The sequence below is a fragment of the Bufo bufo genome, chromosome 6, assembly GCF_905171765.1.
Source record: "Bufo bufo chromosome 6, aBufBuf1.1, whole genome shotgun sequence".
Taxonomy (NCBI): domain Eukaryota; kingdom Metazoa; phylum Chordata; class Amphibia; order Anura; family Bufonidae; genus Bufo; species Bufo bufo.
The window spans coordinates 378,618,081-378,642,866 of NC_053394.1; the positions used below are offsets into that span (position 1 = coordinate 378,618,081).

Genomic DNA, 24,786 nt, shown 5'->3' on the forward strand with positions numbered 1-24,786 from the left:
TGGAGGTCCGAACACTTCATTCAGGTGATAAGCCAATTAACTAACCCATCAGTCTTTTTCCAACTCCCTGTTCAGAAAATCCATTTAATACATGGTCCACAGATAGGGGACGTATCAGATATTAAACTGATAAGAACAGATTTATTTATTTATTTAATTTATTTATTTGTTTTTCTTTATTTCATACAAAACTCAGAAAACACCTCCTATGTTAAGTGATAAAGTCACAAATGTCCAACAAGAAGTGAATGTGGTAAGAAGGAGCTGAGAGATTCCAAGTCCAGCTGTCGTTCCTCCGCACGGCCCGCCTCATAAAACCGGCCGGGGCTGCTGGGTGAGCAGGAGACCAAATCTCTTCTTGATGGAGAAGCGATGTCGGGAATACTTGTCATCGGGAGAGAAGCGGGCTGGATGGGCTGAAGAGGTCAGCTGTCCACTGGGAGCCACTTTCTTCATGGTGTACACCCGATCTCCCTGCTCATCCAGGTAATACTGCAGGAACATGTCTGCCGCGTACAGTATAAGAACAGATACCACACTTGATTTTAGCCAAAAGGGGCCTCGACAACAGGGCCGCTTATCGCCATTGCAAAGCACTTCTCAAGGCAACAGCCTACGGGCCCCAGCCAGCCCTAGACACAGTCCGGGAGGCTTCCTTCTCCTCTCTCACAAACCAGGGGAACCGTGCGTCCTACGCTCAGAAGTCACCAGCATTATGCTCCTCTTTGTGTTCGCCATCTGCATAGCTCCACCCCCACCCGCCACTTTTGCACACGCCTTTTCTTCGCACGCAATTCCTGGTGCCATAGCACGCCAAGCAGAAAAACGTATAGGAGTGAATGGAGAAGTAGTAGTGAGAAAAAAAAGGAAGTATGCATTGTTGATTGTGATGTCACGGCCCCATTGTTGAGTGTTCCATCAGGGCCCTTGTGATGTCATCCAATAGCTGACCTTACTTGACCTCTTTGACCTCTTGACCTGACAAGGCTCTTGTGACACGTGCAGTGTTCCGTCCATTGTCCAGACAAGGCAGGTGCTGATACATAGGAAGTGCTGGACTACTTGTTAACCTCCAAGTAATCCAGTTCAAAGGATCCACAAGAGGGAGACACAGGCAAACTTTACTCATTTATTATTGCGGCACTGGAAAAGCTAAATGGTTACATCCAGCCAACTTGCTACAAAAGTACTAAATGGTCAATTCACAGGAACAACTCAGCATCCCAAGTGTGCACAACTGGCCCAAAGCAAAACCAAGGTGCGTGGAGGTCCGAACACTTCATTCAGGTGATAAGCCAATTAACTAACCCATCAGTCTTTTTCCAACTCCCTGTTCAGAAAATCCATTTAATACATGGTCCACAGATAGGGGACGTATCAGATATTAAACTGATAAGAACAGATTTATTTATTTATTTAATTTATTTATTTGTTTTTCTTTATTTCATACAAAACTCAGAAAACACCTCCTATGTTAAGTGATAAAGTCACAAATGTCCAACAAGAAGTGAATGTGGTAAGAAGGAGCTGAGAGATTCCAAGTCCAGCTGTCGTTCCTCCGCACGGCCCGCCTCATAAAACCGGCCGGGGCTGCTGGGTGAGCAGGAGACCAAATCTCTTCTTGATGGAGAAGCGATGTCGGGAATACTTGTCATCGGGAGAGAAGCGGGCTGGATGGGCTGAAGAGGTCAGCTGTCCACTGGGAGCCACTTTCTTCATGGTGTACACCCGATCTCCCTGCTCATCCAGGTAATACTGCAGGAACATGTCTGCCGCGTACAGTATAAGAACAGATACCACACTTGATTTTAGCCAAAAGGGGCCTCGACAACAGGGCCGCTTATCGCCATTGCAAAGCACTTCTCAAGGCAACAGCCTACGGGCCCCAGCCAGCCCTAGACACAGTCCGGGAGGCTTCCTTCTCCTCTCTCACAAACCAGGGGAACCGTGCGTCCTACGCTCAGAAGTCACCAGCATTATGCTCCTCTTTGTGTTCGCCATCTGCATAGCTCCACCCCCACCCGCCACTTTTGCACACGCCTTTTCTTCGCACGCAATTCCTGGTGCCATAGCACGCCAAGCAGAAAAACGTATAGGAGTGAATGGAGAAGTAGTAGTGAGAAAAAAAAGGAAGTATGCATTGTTGATTGTGATGTCACGGCCCCATTGTTGAGTGTTCCATCAGGGCCCTTGTGATGTCATCCAATAGCTGACCTTACTTGACCTCTTTGACCTCTTGACCTGACAAGGCTCTTGTGACACGTGCAGTGTTCCGTCCATTGTCCAGACAAGGCAGGTGCTGATACATAGGAAGTGCTGGACTACTTGTTAACCTCCAAGTAATCCAGTTCAAAGGATCCACAAGAGGGAGACACAGGCAAACTTTACTCATTTATTATTGCGGCACTGGAAAAGCTAAATGGTTACATCCAGCCAACTTGCTACAAAAGTACTAAATGGTCAATTCACAGGAACAACTCAGCATCCCAAGTGTGCACAACTGGCCCAAAGCAAAACCAAGGTGCGTGGAGGTCCGAACACTTCATTCAGGTGATAAGCCAATTAACTAACCCATCAGTCTTTTTCCAACTCCCTGTTCAGAAAATCCATTTAATACATGGTCCACAGATAGGGGACGTATCAGATATTAAACTGATAAGAACAGATTTATTTATTTATTTAATTTATTTATTTGTTTTTCTTTATTTCATACAAAACTCAGAAAACACCTCCTATGTTAAGTGATAAAGTCACAAATGTCCAACAAGAAGTGAATGTGGTAAGAAGGAGCTGAGAGATTCCAAGTCCAGCTGTCGTTCCTCCGCACGGCCCGCCTCATAAAACCGGCCGGGGCTGCTGGGTGAGCAGGAGACCAAATCTCTTCTTGATGGAGAAGCGATGTCGGGAATACTTGTCATCGGGAGAGAAGCGGGCTGGATGGGCTGAAGAGGTCAGCTGTCCACTGGGAGCCACTTTCTTCATGGTGTACACCCGATCTCCCTGCTCATCCAGGTAATACTGCAGGAACATGTCTGCCGCGTACAGTATAAGAACAGATACCACACTTGATTTTAGCCAAAAGGGGCCTCGACAACAGGGCCGCTTATCGCCATTGCAAAGCACTTCTCAAGGCAACAGCCTACGGGCCCCAGCCAGCCCTAGACACAGTCCGGGAGGCTTCCTTCTCCTCTCTCACAAACCAGGGGAACCGTGCGTCCTACGCTCAGAAGTCACCAGCATTATGCTCCTCTTTGTGTTCGCCATCTGCATAGCTCCACCCCCACCCGCCACTTTTGCACACGCCTTTTCTTCGCACGCAATTCCTGGTGCCATAGCACGCCAAGCAGAAAAACGTATAGGAGTGAATGGAGAAGTAGTAGTGAGAAAAAAAAGGAAGTATGCATTGTTGATTGTGATGTCACGGCCCCATTGTTGAGTGTTCCATCAGGGCCCTTGTGATGTCATCCAATAGCTGACCTTACTTGACCTCTTTGACCTCTTGACCTGACAAGGCTCTTGTGACACGTGCAGTGTTCCGTCCATTGTCCAGACAAGGCAGGTGCTGATACATAGGAAGTGCTGGACTACTTGTTAACCTCCAAGTAATCCAGTTCAAAGGATCCACAAGAGGGAGACACAGGCAAACTTTACTCATTTATTATTGCGGCACTGGAAAAGCTAAATGGTTACATCCAGCCAACTTGCTACAAAAGTACTAAATGGTCAATTCACAGGAACAACTCAGCATCCCAAGTGTGCACAACTGGCCCAAAGCAAAACCAAGGTGCGTGGAGGTCCGAACACTTCATTCAGGTGATAAGCCAATTAACTAACCCATCAGTCTTTTTCCAACTCCCTGTTCAGAAAATCCATTTAATACATGGTCCACAGATAGGGGACGTATCAGATATTAAACTGATAAGAACAGATTTATTTATTTATTTAATTTATTTATTTGTTTTTCTTTATTTCATACAAAACTCAGAAAACACCTCCTATGTTAAGTGATAAAGTCACAAATGTCCAACAAGAAGTGAATGTGGTAAGAAGGAGCTGAGAGATTCCAAGTCCAGCTGTCGTTCCTCCGCACGGCCCGCCTCATAAAACCGGCCGGGGCTGCTGGGTGAGCAGGAGACCAAATCTCTTCTTGATGGAGAAGCGATGTCGGGAATACTTGTCATCGGGAGAGAAGCGGGCTGGATGGGCTGAAGAGGTCAGCTGTCCACTGGGAGCCACTTTCTTCATGGTGTACACCCGATCTCCCTGCTCATCCAGGTAATACTGCAGGAACATGTCTGCCGCGTACAGTATAAGAACAGATACCACACTTGATTTTAGCCAAAAGGGGCCTCGACAACAGGGCCGCTTATCGCCATTGCAAAGCACTTCTCAAGGCAACAGCCTACGGGCCCCAGCCAGCCCTAGACACAGTCCGGGAGGCTTCCTTCTCCTCTCTCACAAACCAGGGGAACCGTGCGTCCTACGCTCAGAAGTCACCAGCATTATGCTCCTCTTTGTGTTCGCCATCTGCATAGCTCCACCCCCACCCGCCACTTTTGCACACGCCTTTTCTTCGCACGCAATTCCTGGTGCCATAGCACGCCAAGCAGAAAAACGTATAGGAGTGAATGGAGAAGTAGTAGTGAGAAAAAAAAGGAAGTATGCATTGTTGATTGTGATGTCACGGCCCCATTGTTGAGTGTTCCATCAGGGCCCTTGTGATGTCATCCAATAGCTGACCTTACTTGACCTCTTTGACCTCTTGACCTGACAAGGCTCTTGTGACACGTGCAGTGTTCCGTCCATTGTCCAGACAAGGCAGGTGCTGATACATAGGAAGTGCTGGACTACTTGTTAACCTCCAAGTAATCCAGTTCAAAGGATCCACAAGAGGGAGACACAGGCAAACTTTACTCATTTATTATTGCGGCACTGGAAAAGCTAAATGGTTACATCCAGCCAACTTGCTACAAAAGTACTAAATGGTCAATTCACAGGAACAACTCAGCATCCCAAGTGTGCACAACTGGCCCAAAGCAAAACCAAGGTGCGTGGAGGTCCGAACACTTCATTCAGGTGATAAGCCAATTAACTAACCCATCAGTCTTTTTCCAACTCCCTGTTCAGAAAATCCATTTAATACATGGTCCACAGATAGGGGACGTATCAGATATTAAACTGATAAGAACAGATTTATTTATTTATTTAATTTATTTATTTGTTTTTCTTTATTTCATACAAAACTCAGAAAACACCTCCTATGTTAAGTGATAAAGTCACAAATGTCCAACAAGAAGTGAATGTGGTAAGAAGGAGCTGAGAGATTCCAAGTCCAGCTGTCGTTCCTCCGCACGGCCCGCCTCATAAAACCGGCCGGGGCTGCTGGGTGAGCAGGAGACCAAATCTCTTCTTGATGGAGAAGCGATGTCGGGAATACTTGTCATCGGGAGAGAAGCGGGCTGGATGGGCTGAAGAGGTCAGCTGTCCACTGGGAGCCACTTTCTTCATGGTGTACACCCGATCTCCCTGCTCATCCAGGTAATACTGCAGGAACATGTCTGCCGCGTACAGTATAAGAACAGATACCACACTTGATTTTAGCCAAAAGGGGCCTCGACAACAGGGCCGCTTATCGCCATTGCAAAGCACTTCTCAAGGCAACAGCCTACGGGCCCCAGCCAGCCCTAGACACAGTCCGGGAGGCTTCCTTCTCCTCTCTCACAAACCAGGGGAACCGTGCGTCCTACGCTCAGAAGTCACCAGCATTATGCTCCTCTTTGTGTTCGCCATCTGCATAGCTCCACCCCCACCCGCCACTTTTGCACACGCCTTTTCTTCGCACGCAATTCCTGGTGCCATAGCACGCCAAGCAGAAAAACGTATAGGAGTGAATGGAGAAGTAGTAGTGAGAAAAAAAAGGAAGTATGCATTGTTGATTGTGATGTCACGGCCCCATTGTTGAGTGTTCCATCAGGGCCCTTGTGATGTCATCCAATAGCTGACCTTACTTGACCTCTTTGACCTCTTGACCTGACAAGGCTCTTGTGACACGTGCAGTGTTCCGTCCATTGTCCAGACAAGGCAGGTGCTGATACATAGGAAGTGCTGGACTACTTGTTAACCTCCAAGTAATCCAGTTCAAAGGATCCACAAGAGGGAGACACAGGCAAACTTTACTCATTTATTATTGCGGCACTGGAAAAGCTAAATGGTTACATCCAGCCAACTTGCTACAAAAGTACTAAATGGTCAATTCACAGGAACAACTCAGCATCCCAAGTGTGCACAACTGGCCCAAAGCAAAACCAAGGTGCGTGGAGGTCCGAACACTTCATTCAGGTGATAAGCCAATTAACTAACCCATCAGTCTTTTTCCAACTCCCTGTTCAGAAAATCCATTTAATACATGGTCCACAGATAGGGGACGTATCAGATATTAAACTGATAAGAACAGATTTATTTATTTATTTAATTTATTTATTTGTTTTTCTTTATTTCATACAAAACTCAGAAAACACCTCCTATGTTAAGTGATAAAGTCACAAATGTCCAACAAGAAGTGAATGTGGTAAGAAGGAGCTGAGAGATTCCAAGTCCAGCTGTCGTTCCTCCGCACGGCCCGCCTCATAAAACCGGCCGGGGCTGCTGGGTGAGCAGGAGACCAAATCTCTTCTTGATGGAGAAGCGATGTCGGGAATACTTGTCATCGGGAGAGAAGCGGGCTGGATGGGCTGAAGAGGTCAGCTGTCCACTGGGAGCCACTTTCTTCATGGTGTACACCCGATCTCCCTGCTCATCCAGGTAATACTGCAGGAACATGTCTGCCGCGTACAGTATAAGAACAGATACCACACTTGATTTTAGCCAAAAGGGGCCTCGACAACAGGGCCGCTTATCGCCATTGCAAAGCACTTCTCAAGGCAACAGCCTACGGGCCCCAGCCAGCCCTAGACACAGTCCGGGAGGCTTCCTTCTCCTCTCTCACAAACCAGGGGAACCGTGCGTCCTACGCTCAGAAGTCACCAGCATTATGCTCCTCTTTGTGTTCGCCATCTGCATAGCTCCACCCCCACCCGCCACTTTTGCACACGCCTTTTCTTCGCACGCAATTCCTGGTGCCATAGCACGCCAAGCAGAAAAACGTATAGGAGTGAATGGAGAAGTAGTAGTGAGAAAAAAAAGGAAGTATGCATTGTTGATTGTGATGTCACGGCCCCATTGTTGAGTGTTCCATCAGGGCCCTTGTGATGTCATCCAATAGCTGACCTTACTTGACCTCTTTGACCTCTTGACCTGACAAGGCTCTTGTGACACGTGCAGTGTTCCGTCCATTGTCCAGACAAGGCAGGTGCTGATACATAGGAAGTGCTGGACTACTTGTTAACCTCCAAGTAATCCAGTTCAAAGGATCCACAAGAGGGAGACACAGGCAAACTTTACTCATTTATTATTGCGGCACTGGAAAAGCTAAATGGTTACATCCAGCCAACTTGCTACAAAAGTACTAAATGGTCAATTCACAGGAACAACTCAGCATCCCAAGTGTGCACAACTGGCCCAAAGCAAAACCAAGGTGCGTGGAGGTCCGAACACTTCATTCAGGTGATAAGCCAATTAACTAACCCATCAGTCTTTTTCCAACTCCCTGTTCAGAAAATCCATTTAATACATGGTCCACAGATAGGGGACGTATCAGATATTAAACTGATAAGAACAGATTTATTTATTTATTTAATTTATTTATTTGTTTTTCTTTATTTCATACAAAACTCAGAAAACACCTCCTATGTTAAGTGATAAAGTCACAAATGTCCAACAAGAAGTGAATGTGGTAAGAAGGAGCTGAGAGATTCCAAGTCCAGCTGTCGTTCCTCCGCACGGCCCGCCTCATAAAACCGGCCGGGGCTGCTGGGTGAGCAGGAGACCAAATCTCTTCTTGATGGAGAAGCGATGTCGGGAATACTTGTCATCGGGAGAGAAGCGGGCTGGATGGGCTGAAGAGGTCAGCTGTCCACTGGGAGCCACTTTCTTCATGGTGTACACCCGATCTCCCTGCTCATCCAGGTAATACTGCAGGAACATGTCTGCCGCGTACAGTATAAGAACAGATACCACACTTGATTTTAGCCAAAAGGGGCCTCGACAACAGGGCCGCTTATCGCCATTGCAAAGCACTTCTCAAGGCAACAGCCTACGGGCCCCAGCCAGCCCTAGACACAGTCCGGGAGGCTTCCTTCTCCTCTCTCACAAACCAGGGGAACCGTGCGTCCTACGCTCAGAAGTCACCAGCATTATGCTCCTCTTTGTGTTCGCCATCTGCATAGCTCCACCCCCACCCGCCACTTTTGCACACGCCTTTTCTTCGCACGCAATTCCTGGTGCCATAGCACGCCAAGCAGAAAAACGTATAGGAGTGAATGGAGAAGTAGTAGTGAGAAAAAAAAGGAAGTATGCATTGTTGATTGTGATGTCACGGCCCCATTGTTGAGTGTTCCATCAGGGCCCTTGTGATGTCATCCAATAGCTGACCTTACTTGACCTCTTTGACCTCTTGACCTGACAAGGCTCTTGTGACACGTGCAGTGTTCCGTCCATTGTCCAGACAAGGCAGGTGCTGATACATAGGAAGTGCTGGACTACTTGTTAACCTCCAAGTAATCCAGTTCAAAGGATCCACAAGAGGGAGACACAGGCAAACTTTACTCATTTATTATTGCGGCACTGGAAAAGCTAAATGGTTACATCCAGCCAACTTGCTACAAAAGTACTAAATGGTCAATTCACAGGAACAACTCAGCATCCCAAGTGTGCACAACTGGCCCAAAGCAAAACCAAGGTGCGTGGAGGTCCGAACACTTCATTCAGGTGATAAGCCAATTAACTAACCCATCAGTCTTTTTCCAACTCCCTGTTCAGAAAATCCATTTAATACATGGTCCACAGATAGGGGACGTATCAGATATTAAACTGATAAGAACAGATTTATTTATTTATTTAATTTATTTATTTGTTTTTCTTTATTTCATACAAAACTCAGAAAACACCTCCTATGTTAAGTGATAAAGTCACAAATGTCCAACAAGAAGTGAATGTGGTAAGAAGGAGCTGAGAGATTCCAAGTCCAGCTGTCGTTCCTCCGCACGGCCCGCCTCATAAAACCGGCCGGGGCTGCTGGGTGAGCAGGAGACCAAATCTCTTCTTGATGGAGAAGCGATGTCGGGAATACTTGTCATCGGGAGAGAAGCGGGCTGGATGGGCTGAAGAGGTCAGCTGTCCACTGGGAGCCACTTTCTTCATGGTGTACACCCGATCTCCCTGCTCATCCAGGTAATACTGCAGGAACATGTCTGCCGCGTACAGTATAAGAACAGATACCACACTTGATTTTAGCCAAAAGGGGCCTCGACAACAGGGCCGCTTATCGCCATTGCAAAGCACTTCTCAAGGCAACAGCCTACGGGCCCCAGCCAGCCCTAGACACAGTCCGGGAGGCTTCCTTCTCCTCTCTCACAAACCAGGGGAACCGTGCGTCCTACGCTCAGAAGTCACCAGCATTATGCTCCTCTTTGTGTTCGCCATCTGCATAGCTCCACCCCCACCCGCCACTTTTGCACACGCCTTTTCTTCGCACGCAATTCCTGGTGCCATAGCACGCCAAGCAGAAAAACGTATAGGAGTGAATGGAGAAGTAGTAGTGAGAAAAAAAAGGAAGTATGCATTGTTGATTGTGATGTCACGGCCCCATTGTTGAGTGTTCCATCAGGGCCCTTGTGATGTCATCCAATAGCTGACCTTACTTGACCTCTTTGACCTCTTGACCTGACAAGGCTCTTGTGACACGTGCAGTGTTCCGTCCATTGTCCAGACAAGGCAGGTGCTGATACATAGGAAGTGCTGGACTACTTGTTAACCTCCAAGTAATCCAGTTCAAAGGATCCACAAGAGGGAGACACAGGCAAACTTTACTCATTTATTATTGCGGCACTGGAAAAGCTAAATGGTTACATCCAGCCAACTTGCTACAAAAGTACTAAATGGTCAATTCACAGGAACAACTCAGCATCCCAAGTGTGCACAACTGGCCCAAAGCAAAACCAAGGTGCGTGGAGGTCCGAACACTTCATTCAGGTGATAAGCCAATTAACTAACCCATCAGTCTTTTTCCAACTCCCTGTTCAGAAAATCCATTTAATACATGGTCCACAGATAGGGGACGTATCAGATATTAAACTGATAAGAACAGATTTATTTATTTATTTAATTTATTTATTTGTTTTTCTTTATTTCATACAAAACTCAGAAAACACCTCCTATGTTAAGTGATAAAGTCACAAATGTCCAACAAGAAGTGAATGTGGTAAGAAGGAGCTGAGAGATTCCAAGTCCAGCTGTCGTTCCTCCGCACGGCCCGCCTCATAAAACCGGCCGGGGCTGCTGGGTGAGCAGGAGACCAAATCTCTTCTTGATGGAGAAGCGATGTCGGGAATACTTGTCATCGGGAGAGAAGCGGGCTGGATGGGCTGAAGAGGTCAGCTGTCCACTGGGAGCCACTTTCTTCATGGTGTACACCCGATCTCCCTGCTCATCCAGGTAATACTGCAGGAACATGTCTGCCGCGTACAGTATAAGAACAGATACCACACTTGATTTTAGCCAAAAGGGGCCTCGACAACAGGGCCGCTTATCGCCATTGCAAAGCACTTCTCAAGGCAACAGCCTACGGGCCCCAGCCAGCCCTAGACACAGTCCGGGAGGCTTCCTTCTCCTCTCTCACAAACCAGGGGAACCGTGCGTCCTACGCTCAGAAGTCACCAGCATTATGCTCCTCTTTGTGTTCGCCATCTGCATAGCTCCACCCCCACCCGCCACTTTTGCACACGCCTTTTCTTCGCACGCAATTCCTGGTGCCATAGCACGCCAAGCAGAAAAACGTATAGGAGTGAATGGAGAAGTAGTAGTGAGAAAAAAAAGGAAGTATGCATTGTTGATTGTGATGTCACGGCCCCATTGTTGAGTGTTCCATCAGGGCCCTTGTGATGTCATCCAATAGCTGACCTTACTTGACCTCTTTGACCTCTTGACCTGACAAGGCTCTTGTGACACGTGCAGTGTTCCGTCCATTGTCCAGACAAGGCAGGTGCTGATACATAGGAAGTGCTGGACTACTTGTTAACCTCCAAGTAATCCAGTTCAAAGGATCCACAAGAGGGAGACACAGGCAAACTTTACTCATTTATTATTGCGGCACTGGAAAAGCTAAATGGTTACATCCAGCCAACTTGCTACAAAAGTACTAAATGGTCAATTCACAGGAACAACTCAGCATCCCAAGTGTGCACAACTGGCCCAAAGCAAAACCAAGGTGCGTGGAGGTCCGAACACTTCATTCAGGTGATAAGCCAATTAACTAACCCATCAGTCTTTTTCCAACTCCCTGTTCAGAAAATCCATTTAATACATGGTCCACAGATAGGGGACGTATCAGATATTAAACTGATAAGAACAGATTTATTTATTTATTTAATTTATTTATTTGTTTTTCTTTATTTCATACAAAACTCAGAAAACACCTCCTATGTTAAGTGATAAAGTCACAAATGTCCAACAAGAAGTGAATGTGGTAAGAAGGAGCTGAGAGATTCCAAGTCCAGCTGTCGTTCCTCCGCACGGCCCGCCTCATAAAACCGGCCGGGGCTGCTGGGTGAGCAGGAGACCAAATCTCTTCTTGATGGAGAAGCGATGTCGGGAATACTTGTCATCGGGAGAGAAGCGGGCTGGATGGGCTGAAGAGGTCAGCTGTCCACTGGGAGCCACTTTCTTCATGGTGTACACCCGATCTCCCTGCTCATCCAGGTAATACTGCAGGAACATGTCTGCCGCGTACAGTATAAGAACAGATACCACACTTGATTTTAGCCAAAAGGGGCCTCGACAACAGGGCCGCTTATCGCCATTGCAAAGCACTTCTCAAGGCAACAGCCTACGGGCCCCAGCCAGCCCTAGACACAGTCCGGGAGGCTTCCTTCTCCTCTCTCACAAACCAGGGGAACCGTGCGTCCTACGCTCAGAAGTCACCAGCATTATGCTCCTCTTTGTGTTCGCCATCTGCATAGCTCCACCCCCACCCGCCACTTTTGCACACGCCTTTTCTTCGCACGCAATTCCTGGTGCCATAGCACGCCAAGCAGAAAAACGTATAGGAGTGAATGGAGAAGTAGTAGTGAGAAAAAAAAGGAAGTATGCATTGTTGATTGTGATGTCACGGCCCCATTGTTGAGTGTTCCATCAGGGCCCTTGTGATGTCATCCAATAGCTGACCTTACTTGACCTCTTTGACCTCTTGACCTGACAAGGCTCTTGTGACACGTGCAGTGTTCCGTCCATTGTCCAGACAAGGCAGGTGCTGATACATAGGAAGTGCTGGACTACTTGTTAACCTCCAAGTAATCCAGTTCAAAGGATCCACAAGAGGGAGACACAGGCAAACTTTACTCATTTATTATTGCGGCACTGGAAAAGCTAAATGGTTACATCCAGCCAACTTGCTACAAAAGTACTAAATGGTCAATTCACAGGAACAACTCAGCATCCCAAGTGTGCACAACTGGCCCAAAGCAAAACCAAGGTGCGTGGAGGTCCGAACACTTCATTCAGGTGATAAGCCAATTAACTAACCCATCAGTCTTTTTCCAACTCCCTGTTCAGAAAATCCATTTAATACATGGTCCACAGATAGGGGACGTATCAGATATTAAACTGATAAGAACAGATTTATTTATTTATTTAATTTATTTATTTGTTTTTCTTTATTTCATACAAAACTCAGAAAACACCTCCTATGTTAAGTGATAAAGTCACAAATGTCCAACAAGAAGTGAATGTGGTAAGAAGGAGCTGAGAGATTCCAAGTCCAGCTGTCGTTCCTCCGCACGGCCCGCCTCATAAAACCGGCCGGGGCTGCTGGGTGAGCAGGAGACCAAATCTCTTCTTGATGGAGAAGCGATGTCGGGAATACTTGTCATCGGGAGAGAAGCGGGCTGGATGGGCTGAAGAGGTCAGCTGTCCACTGGGAGCCACTTTCTTCATGGTGTACACCCGATCTCCCTGCTCATCCAGGTAATACTGCAGGAACATGTCTGCCGCGTACAGTATAAGAACAGATACCACACTTGATTTTAGCCAAAAGGGGCCTCGACAACAGGGCCGCTTATCGCCATTGCAAAGCACTTCTCAAGGCAACAGCCTACGGGCCCCAGCCAGCCCTAGACACAGTCCGGGAGGCTTCCTTCTCCTCTCTCACAAACCAGGGGAACCGTGCGTCCTACGCTCAGAAGTCACCAGCATTATGCTCCTCTTTGTGTTCGCCATCTGCATAGCTCCACCCCCACCCGCCACTTTTGCACACGCCTTTTCTTCGCACGCAATTCCTGGTGCCATAGCACGCCAAGCAGAAAAACGTATAGGAGTGAATGGAGAAGTAGTAGTGAGAAAAAAAAGGAAGTATGCATTGTTGATTGTGATGTCACGGCCCCATTGTTGAGTGTTCCATCAGGGCCCTTGTGATGTCATCCAATAGCTGACCTTACTTGACCTCTTTGACCTCTTGACCTGACAAGGCTCTTGTGACACGTGCAGTGTTCCGTCCATTGTCCAGACAAGGCAGGTGCTGATACATAGGAAGTGCTGGACTACTTGTTAACCTCCAAGTAATCCAGTTCAAAGGATCCACAAGAGGGAGACACAGGCAAACTTTACTCATTTATTATTGCGGCACTGGAAAAGCTAAATGGTTACATCCAGCCAACTTGCTACAAAAGTACTAAATGGTCAATTCACAGGAACAACTCAGCATCCCAAGTGTGCACAACTGGCCCAAAGCAAAACCAAGGTGCGTGGAGGTCCGAACACTTCATTCAGGTGATAAGCCAATTAACTAACCCATCAGTCTTTTTCCAACTCCCTGTTCAGAAAATCCATTTAATACATGGTCCACAGATAGGGGACGTATCAGATATTAAACTGATAAGAACAGATTTATTTATTTATTTAATTTATTTATTTGTTTTTCTTTATTTCATACAAAACTCAGAAAACACCTCCTATGTTAAGTGATAAAGTCACAAATGTCCAACAAGAAGTGAATGTGGTAAGAAGGAGCTGAGAGATTCCAAGTCCAGCTGTCGTTCCTCCGCACGGCCCGCCTCATAAAACCGGCCGGGGCTGCTGGGTGAGCAGGAGACCAAATCTCTTCTTGATGGAGAAGCGATGTCGGGAATACTTGTCATCGGGAGAGAAGCGGGCTGGATGGGCTGAAGAGGTCAGCTGTCCACTGGGAGCCACTTTCTTCATGGTGTACACCCGATCTCCCTGCTCATCCAGGTAATACTGCAGGAACATGTCTGCCGCGTACAGTATAAGAACAGATACCACACTTGATTTTAGCCAAAAGGGGCCTCGACAACAGGGCCGCTTATCGCCATTGCAAAGCACTTCTCAAGGCAACAGCCTACGGGCCCCAGCCAGCCCTAGACACAGTCCGGGAGGCTTCCTTCTCCTCTCTCACAAACCAGGGGAACCGTGCGTCCTACGCTCAGAAGTCACCAGCATTATGCTCCTCTTTGTGTTCGCCATCTGCATAGCTCCACCCCCACCCGCCACTTTTGCACACGCCTTTTCTTCGCACGCAATTCCTGGTGCCATAGCACGCCAAGCAGAAAAACGTATAGGAGTGAATGGAGAAGTAGTAGTGAGAAAAAAAAGGAAGTATGCATTGTTGATTGTGATGTCACGGCCCCATTGTTGAGTGTTCCATCAGGGCCCTTGTGATGTCATCCAATAGCTGACCTTACTTGACCTCTTTGACCTCTTGACCTGACAAGGCTCTTGTGACACGTGCAGTGTTCCGTCCATTGTCCAGACAAGGCAGGTGCTGATACATAGGAAGTGCTGGACTACTTGTTAACCTCCAAGTAATCCAGTTCAAAGGATCCACAAGAGGGAGACACAGGCAAACTTTACTCATTTATTATTGCGACGGCGACGACGACGACGGATGCAAAGTTAGAGTCTATCTATACTATAACACTTGAATAGATAGACAACTTGAGAAAAGTTCCCCTTAGATTTCAGTGACAAACCATGTGGCAGCCCCTACTTCAATCAGTTCATCTAAATTGCAGTGACTTATTAATTTATGAACCTTTAATATAGGAAATTCAAATAATGAATATTCATATACTGAAGATTAGCATAATTCTACAGTTTTATGCAGAATAAATATTTGGAAGGATTGTGGGTAACTACTTGATGGAATTTATTTAGTGTTGTATGTATTTGGTTAGCCTCATCTCCCTTAGTTATAGAGGTTATTCAGTGGTTGGTTTGGCTAATGATACTTATGGATTTGGTGGAGTCCAACAATAATCTTTGTATTACAAATCTCTGCATCTTCTATGAATAGGTCTAGTATTAACTGTTATAGGTCTTAGATATTCATTAACTCCATTAAAAGTCAGTACTGGACAAATCCCAAATTTACTTAATACAGAGTGCTGTCTCCATCTTTTGCTGACCTGTTGGAATAAAAGCTCATGTATATGAACTTATGTGGAACAAAGCAAACAGTCTGTATAATCAACACAAAATATATTTGGGTAAACAATCCCTTACTAACATAAAATTGTCTTGAAACATTAATTAACAAGTGATTCTCAAGTTGTTGTTTTTTATTTATAACGTGTATGTTTAAATATAAGTCAATAAATAATATTAGATATCTACTACATGATTTTATTATAAGTTTGCATTATTTTCTGTTTATCTTTTTTTTAGGATCAATACTTTGATTTACACTTATTTGGTTAACAAGAGAGTGATTTTTTTGAGAAATTAAGATCTTAAAGATAAAAAACACTTTGAAATATCACCATGTGTACAACATATTTTGTAGAATGCACCGTTTATGACTATCATATTCATTGGAAAACTATCTACAGAGGGTGTGTGGACCTTCCTTATATTGAAAATCAATTTCTTAAATTAATTTAAGGAAGCCTTGGAGGTAAATCATATTGGGATCTATAGTACGCACATACAGGTTCTTAAACCGTTGTCCAATGAATAAGCAGTAGGCCAACATTTCTTGGTCCTACACAACTTGACCAGTACCCCATTGCACACTGAAAGGGCTTTTTGTGTTTAAATTGTTGCACTGCTAGACAGGAGACTCTACTCTATCTACTAACCAACTACCTAACTACCTACCTACCTACCTACCTGTTTTGCAGCTTAAAAAAACAGCACTAATGGCAGCCTGTTAACTGGCCCTACCTAGTACACACTAGACAGCAGGACATACTAGACAGCAGTGCTAAAGCGGTCTCGGGCCAGGCCAGCAGCACTACAGATGTACCATGGTTAGCACTCCCGCTGTTAACTAAAATTTCTTAACACATTTCATCTGGAGACAAAAGCCATTGAAAAGTAATTGGAGGTGTTTGCTTAGATTAGATGAGCAAACTCAGAAAAACCATGTGACCTCTGCAAATGACAATCTTTGGTGTCGGTGATATCACATCAATAGTAACACAGTAAAATTAGGTAAATAAACAAATATCCAGGAAAAAGCAGTTGATTGGTAGGTAGGTAGGTAGGTGAATATGTCCAGGTTGAGATGACATTCTGATACCCAGACAAAATGTTTAATCCTCATATGTGGTTGTGTACAATGAGGGTCTTTAAATTCTAAATATTAACAAACTTAAAAAGCATGAAAATATACGAGTTGGGATGGGATTGCTTTGGATAAAGCTTTTACTCTACTCTTCCCCCTATGAATCAAGTGTATATCTTTATCTGTTTCTAGAGGTTATCTAGGCCTAATGCTTTAAAGTTCTCTAAAAGTAGTCACACCTCGGCAAAGCAACATAAAAAGTGGCTGGAGTCCTGGAGTCATAAAAATCTAAAGTCTACCTATACTCCTATACTCTGATTGCCGATCATACACAGTACTCAGAGTATTGGGGGAGGGTAGTTGTGATTTCTTGGGGGGGGGGGGGGGGGGGAGAGGGAAGCTCTTTCTTACTGGGAACAGGCACAGTGGCTGTCGTTCCAGCAGGGTTTTGGTTGGGGATAAAAACACACAGCCAACAAGTGAATTTTCAACCATCTGATACTGGAGCTTTGTCAGTCTGAGTGTTGGAACCCGAGTGTTTGGCCCCGGACTAAGGCTATATTGTTTGGGAAAAAGCATGTGGACTTCTGCTTCACCCAAGGACTTAGGTGCTGCAGCCTGGTGTGAACAAACACCTGACTTAGGCTACTTTCACACTAGCGTTCGGAGCGGATCCGTCTGATGTTTCATCAGACGGATCCACTCCGATAATGCAGACGTTCGCATCCGTTCAGAACGGATCCGTCTGCATTAAAACTTAGAAAATTTTCTAAGTATGAAAGTAGCCTGAACGGATCCGTTCAGACTTTACATTGAAAGTCAATGGGGAACGGATCCGCTTGAAGATTGAGCCATATTGTGTCATCTTCAAACGGATCCGTCCCCATTGACTTCCATTATAAGTCTGGACGGATCCGCTCGCCTCCGCACGGCCAGGCGGACACCCGAACGCTGCAAGCAGCGTTCAGGTGTCCGCTCACTGAGCGGAGCGGAGGCTGAGCGCTGGCAGGCGGATGCATTCTCAGTGGATCCGCCTCCACTGAGAATGCATTGGGGCCAGACGGATGCGTTCGGGGCCGCTCGTGAGCCCCTTCAAACGGAGCGCACGAGCGGACACCCGAACGCTAGTGTGAAAGTAGCCTTAAGGTGACTGGTTTTCATTAAAACTGCCTTTTTTGTCACTTTACTTATGTGTGTTATGTGTGAATAAAACACTGCACTGCAATAAGTTAAATACATTGTCATTGGCTCTGTACTGCGGCTTCGCAAGCCGTTCTACCAGAGCAAATCCAGTGTGTTGTCGGTGGGTAATAATTCAATTATGAATTATTAATTATGGTCATAAAAATAATTGATCATAAAAAAATAAAATTTATAAAATTTGTCAAAAAATTCTTAAAATCATGACCTGTTGAATTGTAGACAACCTAATTGATACAATTCACATCTGAGTCCGACTATTTCCTCAGATAAATAAGTTCTTTTTGACGTGAGATGACGTTAATGATAAAATGTAGTTTTGCATTATACAATAATACACAGGTATTATAAAAATATGCAGATTTATTGGTTACAAGATTATAAACATATATATAAGTAAATAAACACAATGATACATGCAAATGAATATATATAGCGTTAATATAAAGCATTACAAGCTTAACAATATATGTGAGTGGAAATAACTTGTCACATTATAACCAAGCTATTATTAGGTTAGGATATCAAAGTAGGAACATAAGTTATATACATTACTTCTGTTCAGAGAAAACCTCATGATATCAAGATGGGCATGTCTAATCCTAGACATCAATATAGAATGATAAATACATTCTGCCCCCCCTACTAACCAACTACACATCACATGGCTTCAGGCATGGGCAAATCCATCCAAGGATATAACTTAGAAGAGATAACTGTATCCTTCCGCCCCATCCTGGACTATTTTCACATATATAACATTGGTAAGACTATTAAGACAAATAACAGGGATTTAGGATTTTGCTAAACCATATCTTAAATGGGAAGGATTTGAAATAAGTCCTTCCGGTGGGAATCCATCACTTAGCTTGGCGAAGAATGTTCTATCAATATATATATATATATATATATATATATATATATATATATATAAGCAATTATTTAATGCTTTGCTAGATTCTGAGTCTAGATTCTTGTGCAGGTAGAATGAAGCCTCACAATATCCTAAGACTACATCTCAATATGGAGATGATCAATTTATTTAAACATTTATTTATTCGCCAATCTAGATGGTATAATTTCACCCACACTATCAAATTAGTCTTAATAAAATGAAATATCATTTTCTGTGTCTCTTACCAAGTCCTAGTAGGAATCTCACTTCTGCTCCTAGGAAAGCTGGGTGGTCCATCATAGCGCAGCTCACCATGGCTTTCATCTTGATAAACCCCTCTACTTCTCCTCTCCTCTCCTTCCTTCTTTTCTTTTCTCTCTCTCTCTCTCTCTCTCTCTCCCTCTTTTTTTCTTTTCCCTTACTGTGTATGGCTTATGATCACAAACTTATCAGTTAGACACACCTTCCTAGTTTGGATCTTTCCAATCATTGTCGGATGGGCGTGATCATTGATAAAAAATGTGACATCATAACCTTACCCAGAATGCACTTTTGCTACTGTTGTAATGTCACCTACTGATACCTAGGTGGCACTGCTGTATAAGCTATCTGCATCATAGTATAAAGGGTTAACTTATGTAAGTCTGAATATACATTTTGACCTTAGAAGCTTTAATTCAAGCCATAGGGATTAATTCTGACACTTGTAGCAATTAGAGACAGACCTCTAGGCGTCTCACTTAATGTCTCTCACACTTAATTTATGGGTCGTAAATGCCCTTGTTTTCTCACAGAGATATCAGTACCTCGTCTGTCATACCAAAGATGTGATTAATTGCTACAAAACACACATCTTCACAGACACTCTTCTAGAGACAGATACTCTTCTAATGAGAAATATATACAATATACTGGATACATGTTGTCTTCGTAACATATAACAATATAATATAAACAAATATATATATGTCCTACTGATTGTTTTATGCAAAGGACTAACTAAGGATCATTAAATGAATACATGAATATTATATACTTTGCTTTGCTTCATTTATAAATGCCTAATTGTATAAGTAATTATCACCAGCTGCATAGAGCTCATCTTTATCGCCCGTCATAAATTTAAAAGTAGATAAGGAGGCCTTTTCTCAGACTGGTATATTCATGGGAAGGATAACACTGAAGAGTATAAACCTTTGTGTGACCTTAAATTGGCCTACTCAAGACATACAAAATTGCAACTATAGTTGAGCATGGCTCTTAAAGGAAATGAACATCCATTTTGACAATAATGAATTGGATATGAATGCATTTACCTATGAAAAGGCACAACAGTGTGTATATATAGAGAGATAGAGACATAGACATAGACATAGAGAGAGAGAGAGAGAGAGAGTGAGAGTGAGTGTGAGTGTGAGTTTTGAGTGTGACTGAATCCCTACTGTAAGAAGTGTGAGGTCTAGTGTGAGGTCTATACAAACAGAAGGAAGGCCGTTTTAAGGAGCATTACTGGGAATAGAAATGATTTTGGGAATTAATTGAGTATTGGAATGGACAAGGAGCAAAAAAAAATATTAAAAAAAATCAGATGAACAATGAAGAGTTGTCAACACAAACGGTTGATGTTATGCAAAATTGATTTAAAAAAAAACAACTTACCTCTTTCTGTCTGAATTGTACAACATCTTGAGTGGAGAAGTGGACAAGTACAGCCAGCACTGTACTGTAGCATCACTTGGCATCAATTAGCTTGCATCACTTTCATTCAAGAATATGCACAGAGGAGACCGACCGACCGACCGACCAACCGACCGACCAACCGACCGACCGACCGCAATAAAATGAAATAAACACATTAAAGAGATATTTAAATAATTATCCAACTCAATTAGCTTCCATACAAACAGGGAGAATATGGATAACAGTGAGCAATATTACTCACCAAAATCTAATAAACATAGCCATGCCGTACTGAACTTGGAGATGGGACTGGACTGGAAAAGCAAGTAAGTATGAGAATGTATGTATGTATGTACCGTACGTACGTAATGGACAAACATGTTAAAGATTTTAAGGCGGTAGAGCACAGAATGGCACCATATTTGGGAGGAAGAAATGATGATGATCATAAGTCATAGGCAGCACTCGCTCCCACCTGGTCTGTTCACATGTTGTTGATATCATGTACACTTCACATTTACAGCACTGTGTTTGTGTTGGGGAAAAATAAATAGACGTCAACATTGCTGTCATTTAACTTACTGAGACAGACTAGCCCAGTGATGGCGAACCTTTTACAGACCGAGTGCCCAGACTGTAACCCAAAACCCACATATTTATTGCAAAGTGCCAACACCGCAATGTAACCTGAATACTACAGTCCAGTATAGTATATCTATCATTTAGCTATAATACCCTGCCTACATTTAGTGCGCTGCTTGTGCTGTTCATAGCGCGCTGTGCGCTGATAAAAGGCATATTGATACAGCTCTGAGGGCTCTGAGTGCCGCCTCTGGCACCCGTGCCATAGGTTCGCCACCACTGGACTAGCCTATAGTCAGTTTCTGTTTGTGAGGCCACAAGGATTGTTAACTGTTCATTACAAGGACTTCACAGTTAGGCCTCCCTCATGCACACAAACATTGTTTTGGTCCGCATCAGAGCCACAGGAGCCACAGGAGCCACCATTTTTGCGGCTCGGGTGGGTGCGGATCCATTCACTTCAATGAGGCCGCACGCAAATGCATCCCTTGCTCCATTCCGAGGCACCGCAAAAAAAATATAGCATGACCTATTCTTGTCCGTTTTGCGTACAAGAATTGGCATGTCTACTCTACAGTGGGCTGGGCGCCAGTTCCGTTCAGCAAATTGCTGAAAGCAGCCCATGGGAAGGCGGACAGCAGAAAACGGAACGGTCGTGTGCATGAGGCCTTATAATGTGTGCCAGTGCAACAAATACACCATTTTAAAATTTGAGCTAATATCCCATAGTGTCCCATAATGGGGGGGGGGGGGGTGCGGCAGGCAGGCAGGCACACAAAAAAAACATGTCCTATTATTGTCTGCTATGTATGTATATATATATGTATGTATGTATGTATGTATGCATGCATTTCAGAGAAAGATATGTTTTATTAGGGGCAGCTGTTCCGTCCCGCAAAATATGGATTGAACGCAGGCAGTATCAGTGTTTGACCGCAGAACACCAGCGCATTAGCGCAGTTTTTATTGTGCATTTGCTGCTGATCTCACCCTTGCATTGCAAAGGGTGAAATCTGCACGCAACATAATAAATATAAATAAATAAAAAGATAAATAAAACTAAGGCCCCTTGCAGATGAGCGTGAGTGTATTAGCTGCGGATGCTTTCAGTAAAAAACACAATTTCGGAAGCAAGTTCATTCTGTTTTGTCTGCCATCACGTTCAGTTCTTATCGCGCGGTTGCTATGCGATTTAATGCATTTTGAACAAGCGTGATAAACAGCGGACGGTCTACAAAAAACATCTCTTAGCAACCATCTGTGAAAAACGCTTTGCATCCGCACTTGCTTGCAGATGCGATTTTTGACGCAGCCCCATTCACTTCTATGGGGCGAGAGTTGCGTGAAAATCGTAGAATATATATATATATATATATATATATATATAAATATAAATAACATGCTGCGATTTTCACACAACGCACAACTGATGCGTGAAACCCAACACACATGTACACAGCCCCATTGAAATTAATGGGCCCGTATTCCGTGCTGGCTTAATGCGTTCGCCGTATTCCGTGCTGGCTTAATGCGTTCGCCGTATTCCGTGCTGGCGTATTAATGCGTTTGCATCATGCATTGCACCCGCCCAGGGCCTAAGACACCTTTCACACGAGCGAGTTTTCTGCACGGATGCAATGCGTGACGTGAATGCATAGCACCTGCACTGAATCCTGACCCATTTATTTCAACGGGTCTCTGTGCACATGTATTTTTTTTTCACGCATCAGGTCTGCGTTGCGTGAAAAATATAGCATGTTCTATGTTCTGCATTTTTCACGCAGCCATGCATGCATGGCCCAATAGAAGTGAATGCGGCTGTGAAAAACGCCTTGTATCCGGAAGCAAGTGTGAGTGCAATGCATTTTTCACTGATGGTTGATAAGAGACCGTGTTTGTAAGGTCTCTCATGCACACGACCGCTGTGTTCCGTTGCGCAAAATGGGGTTCCATTATTCCGTGATCCGTTTCTGTGCGTCTTCCTTCCTTTATTTTTGGAGGACCACCAGACATAAAGGAATGTAAAAAAAAAAAGTCTAAGACAGGTTTGCCATGCAAATGATAGGAATAAAGCGGACGTGCGGACGACAATCTTGTGTGCCTCCGCGTTTTTTAGCTGGTCGGTCACATTGACTTGAATGGGTCCACAAACCGTTTTCCGCGGAAATAATAGGACAGGTTATATTTTTTTGGACGGACTGGAACCATGAATCACGGACGCGGATTGCAAACGGTGCACTATTCGCATTTTCGACGGCTTCATAGAAATGAATGGGTCCGCCCCTGAAACGCTAAAATCTGCAGGACCGAACGCGGAAGCAAACAACGGTCGTGTGCATGAGGCCTAAACTTTCATTTTGTTTTTATCACGAGAGTGAAAACGCATCAAAACGGACTGCACCCGCGTGAAAAAAACGGAACAACTGAACCCAATCGCAGACAAACAAAACTTGCCTTAAAAATTGTGCGAGTTTCACTGAACGCACCGGAGCCAAGCAATCAGTCACGCTCGTGTGGCCCTTACTGCACCAGCAAAGCAGATGACATTTCCATAATCTAATCCATACTGTGCAGAAAACAAAGCAACATAAGGTTAACTGCTAACGGCTAACAACTAAGGATTGGTCTAAACCATCGTCTGTAACTTAGATTTTAATTCCCCAGACTCACTGACAGATAGATCACTGATTGCTGTCAGTGAATGCAAACATTCTGCTTCCCTACATGTGCTGTTGACAGCTGAAGGTTTGCTACAGTGTATGAAGGGTCGAGGTTTTACAGCTCACAGACCATCATCTATACGGTAGTAACTTCTCAGCTGCCAGCAGCAGGACAAGTCCTAGATGTCTAAGGCCGAATGCACACAGCCGTGTTTCACAGCATGAAGCGCACGGCGTCATAGCAACCAGTGACGCCGTGCGCTCAAGCTCGCAGCCGGAATTCAGGCCGTGTTAACACGGACCGCTCACGGCCGTGTGCATTCGGCCTAAGGCTACTTTCACACTGGCGTTTCTGGGTCCGCCTGTGAGATCCGTTTCAGGGTTCTCACAAGCGGTCCAAAACGGATCCGTACAGCCCCAATGCATTCTGAATAGATAAGGATCCGTTCAGAATGCATCAGTTTGCCTCCGTTCAGCCTCCATTCCACTCCGGAGGCGGACAACAAAACGCTAGCGTTTAGATGTCCGCCTGACGATGCGGAGCCGAACGGATCCTACCTGACACAATGTAAGTCAATGGTACAATATGGTGCAATAGAAAACGGATCCGCCTCCCATCGACTTTCAGTGTAAGTCAAAACGGATTTGCAAATTATCATTAGGCCTCATGCACACGACAGATTTTCTCGGCCTCCGTTCCGTTCTTTTTTGCTGATAGGATGGGGACCCATTCATTTCAATGGGTCAGCCAAAAAATGCTGATAGTTCATCCGTTTGTGTTCCGCGTCCGTTGTCCGTGTTTCCCTTCAGCAAAAAAAATAGTGCATGTCCTACTTTTTTCACATTTGCGGACAAGGATAGGAATTTATTACAAGGGATCTGTGGAAAAAAAACGGATTCTCCCAAAAAAACGGATGCCGCATCTATTTTTTTGCGGACGCAAAAAACAACTGTCGTGTTCATGAGGCCTTATAGGTGCAGATCCGTCTGTGCAGATACCAGACGGATCCGCACCTAACGCAGGTGTGAAAGTAGCCTAAGGATCCGCTCAGAATGCATCAGTTTGGCTCCGTTCCGCCTACATTCCGTCTGCTGAA

At 44.7% G+C, this 24,786-nt stretch overlaps 11 pseudogenes; all 11 read right to left on the reverse strand.

The window, feature by feature from the left end:
* Positions 1 to 1,224: 1,224 nt before the first annotated feature.
* Positions 1,225 to 1,425, reverse strand: LOC121006631 (annotated as a pseudogene).
* A 1,062-nt stretch (positions 1,426 to 2,487) lies between these two features.
* LOC121006632 lies at positions 2,488 to 2,688 on the reverse strand (annotated as a pseudogene).
* A 1,062-nt stretch (positions 2,689 to 3,750) lies between these two features.
* Positions 3,751 to 3,951, reverse strand: LOC121006633 (annotated as a pseudogene).
* Positions 3,952 to 5,013: 1,062 nt separating this feature from the next.
* LOC121006634 lies at positions 5,014 to 5,214 on the reverse strand (annotated as a pseudogene).
* A 1,062-nt stretch (positions 5,215 to 6,276) lies between these two features.
* LOC121006635 lies at positions 6,277 to 6,477 on the reverse strand (annotated as a pseudogene).
* A 1,062-nt stretch (positions 6,478 to 7,539) lies between these two features.
* LOC121006636 lies at positions 7,540 to 7,740 on the reverse strand (annotated as a pseudogene).
* Positions 7,741 to 8,802: 1,062 nt separating this feature from the next.
* On the reverse strand, positions 8,803 to 9,003 carry LOC121006637 (annotated as a pseudogene).
* A 1,062-nt stretch (positions 9,004 to 10,065) lies between these two features.
* Positions 10,066 to 10,266, reverse strand: LOC121006638 (annotated as a pseudogene).
* A 1,062-nt stretch (positions 10,267 to 11,328) lies between these two features.
* On the reverse strand, positions 11,329 to 11,529 carry LOC121006639 (annotated as a pseudogene).
* Positions 11,530 to 12,591: 1,062 nt separating this feature from the next.
* On the reverse strand, positions 12,592 to 12,792 carry LOC121006641 (annotated as a pseudogene).
* A 1,062-nt stretch (positions 12,793 to 13,854) lies between these two features.
* Positions 13,855 to 14,055, reverse strand: LOC121006642 (annotated as a pseudogene).
* Positions 14,056 to 24,786: the final 10,731 nt, after the last annotated feature.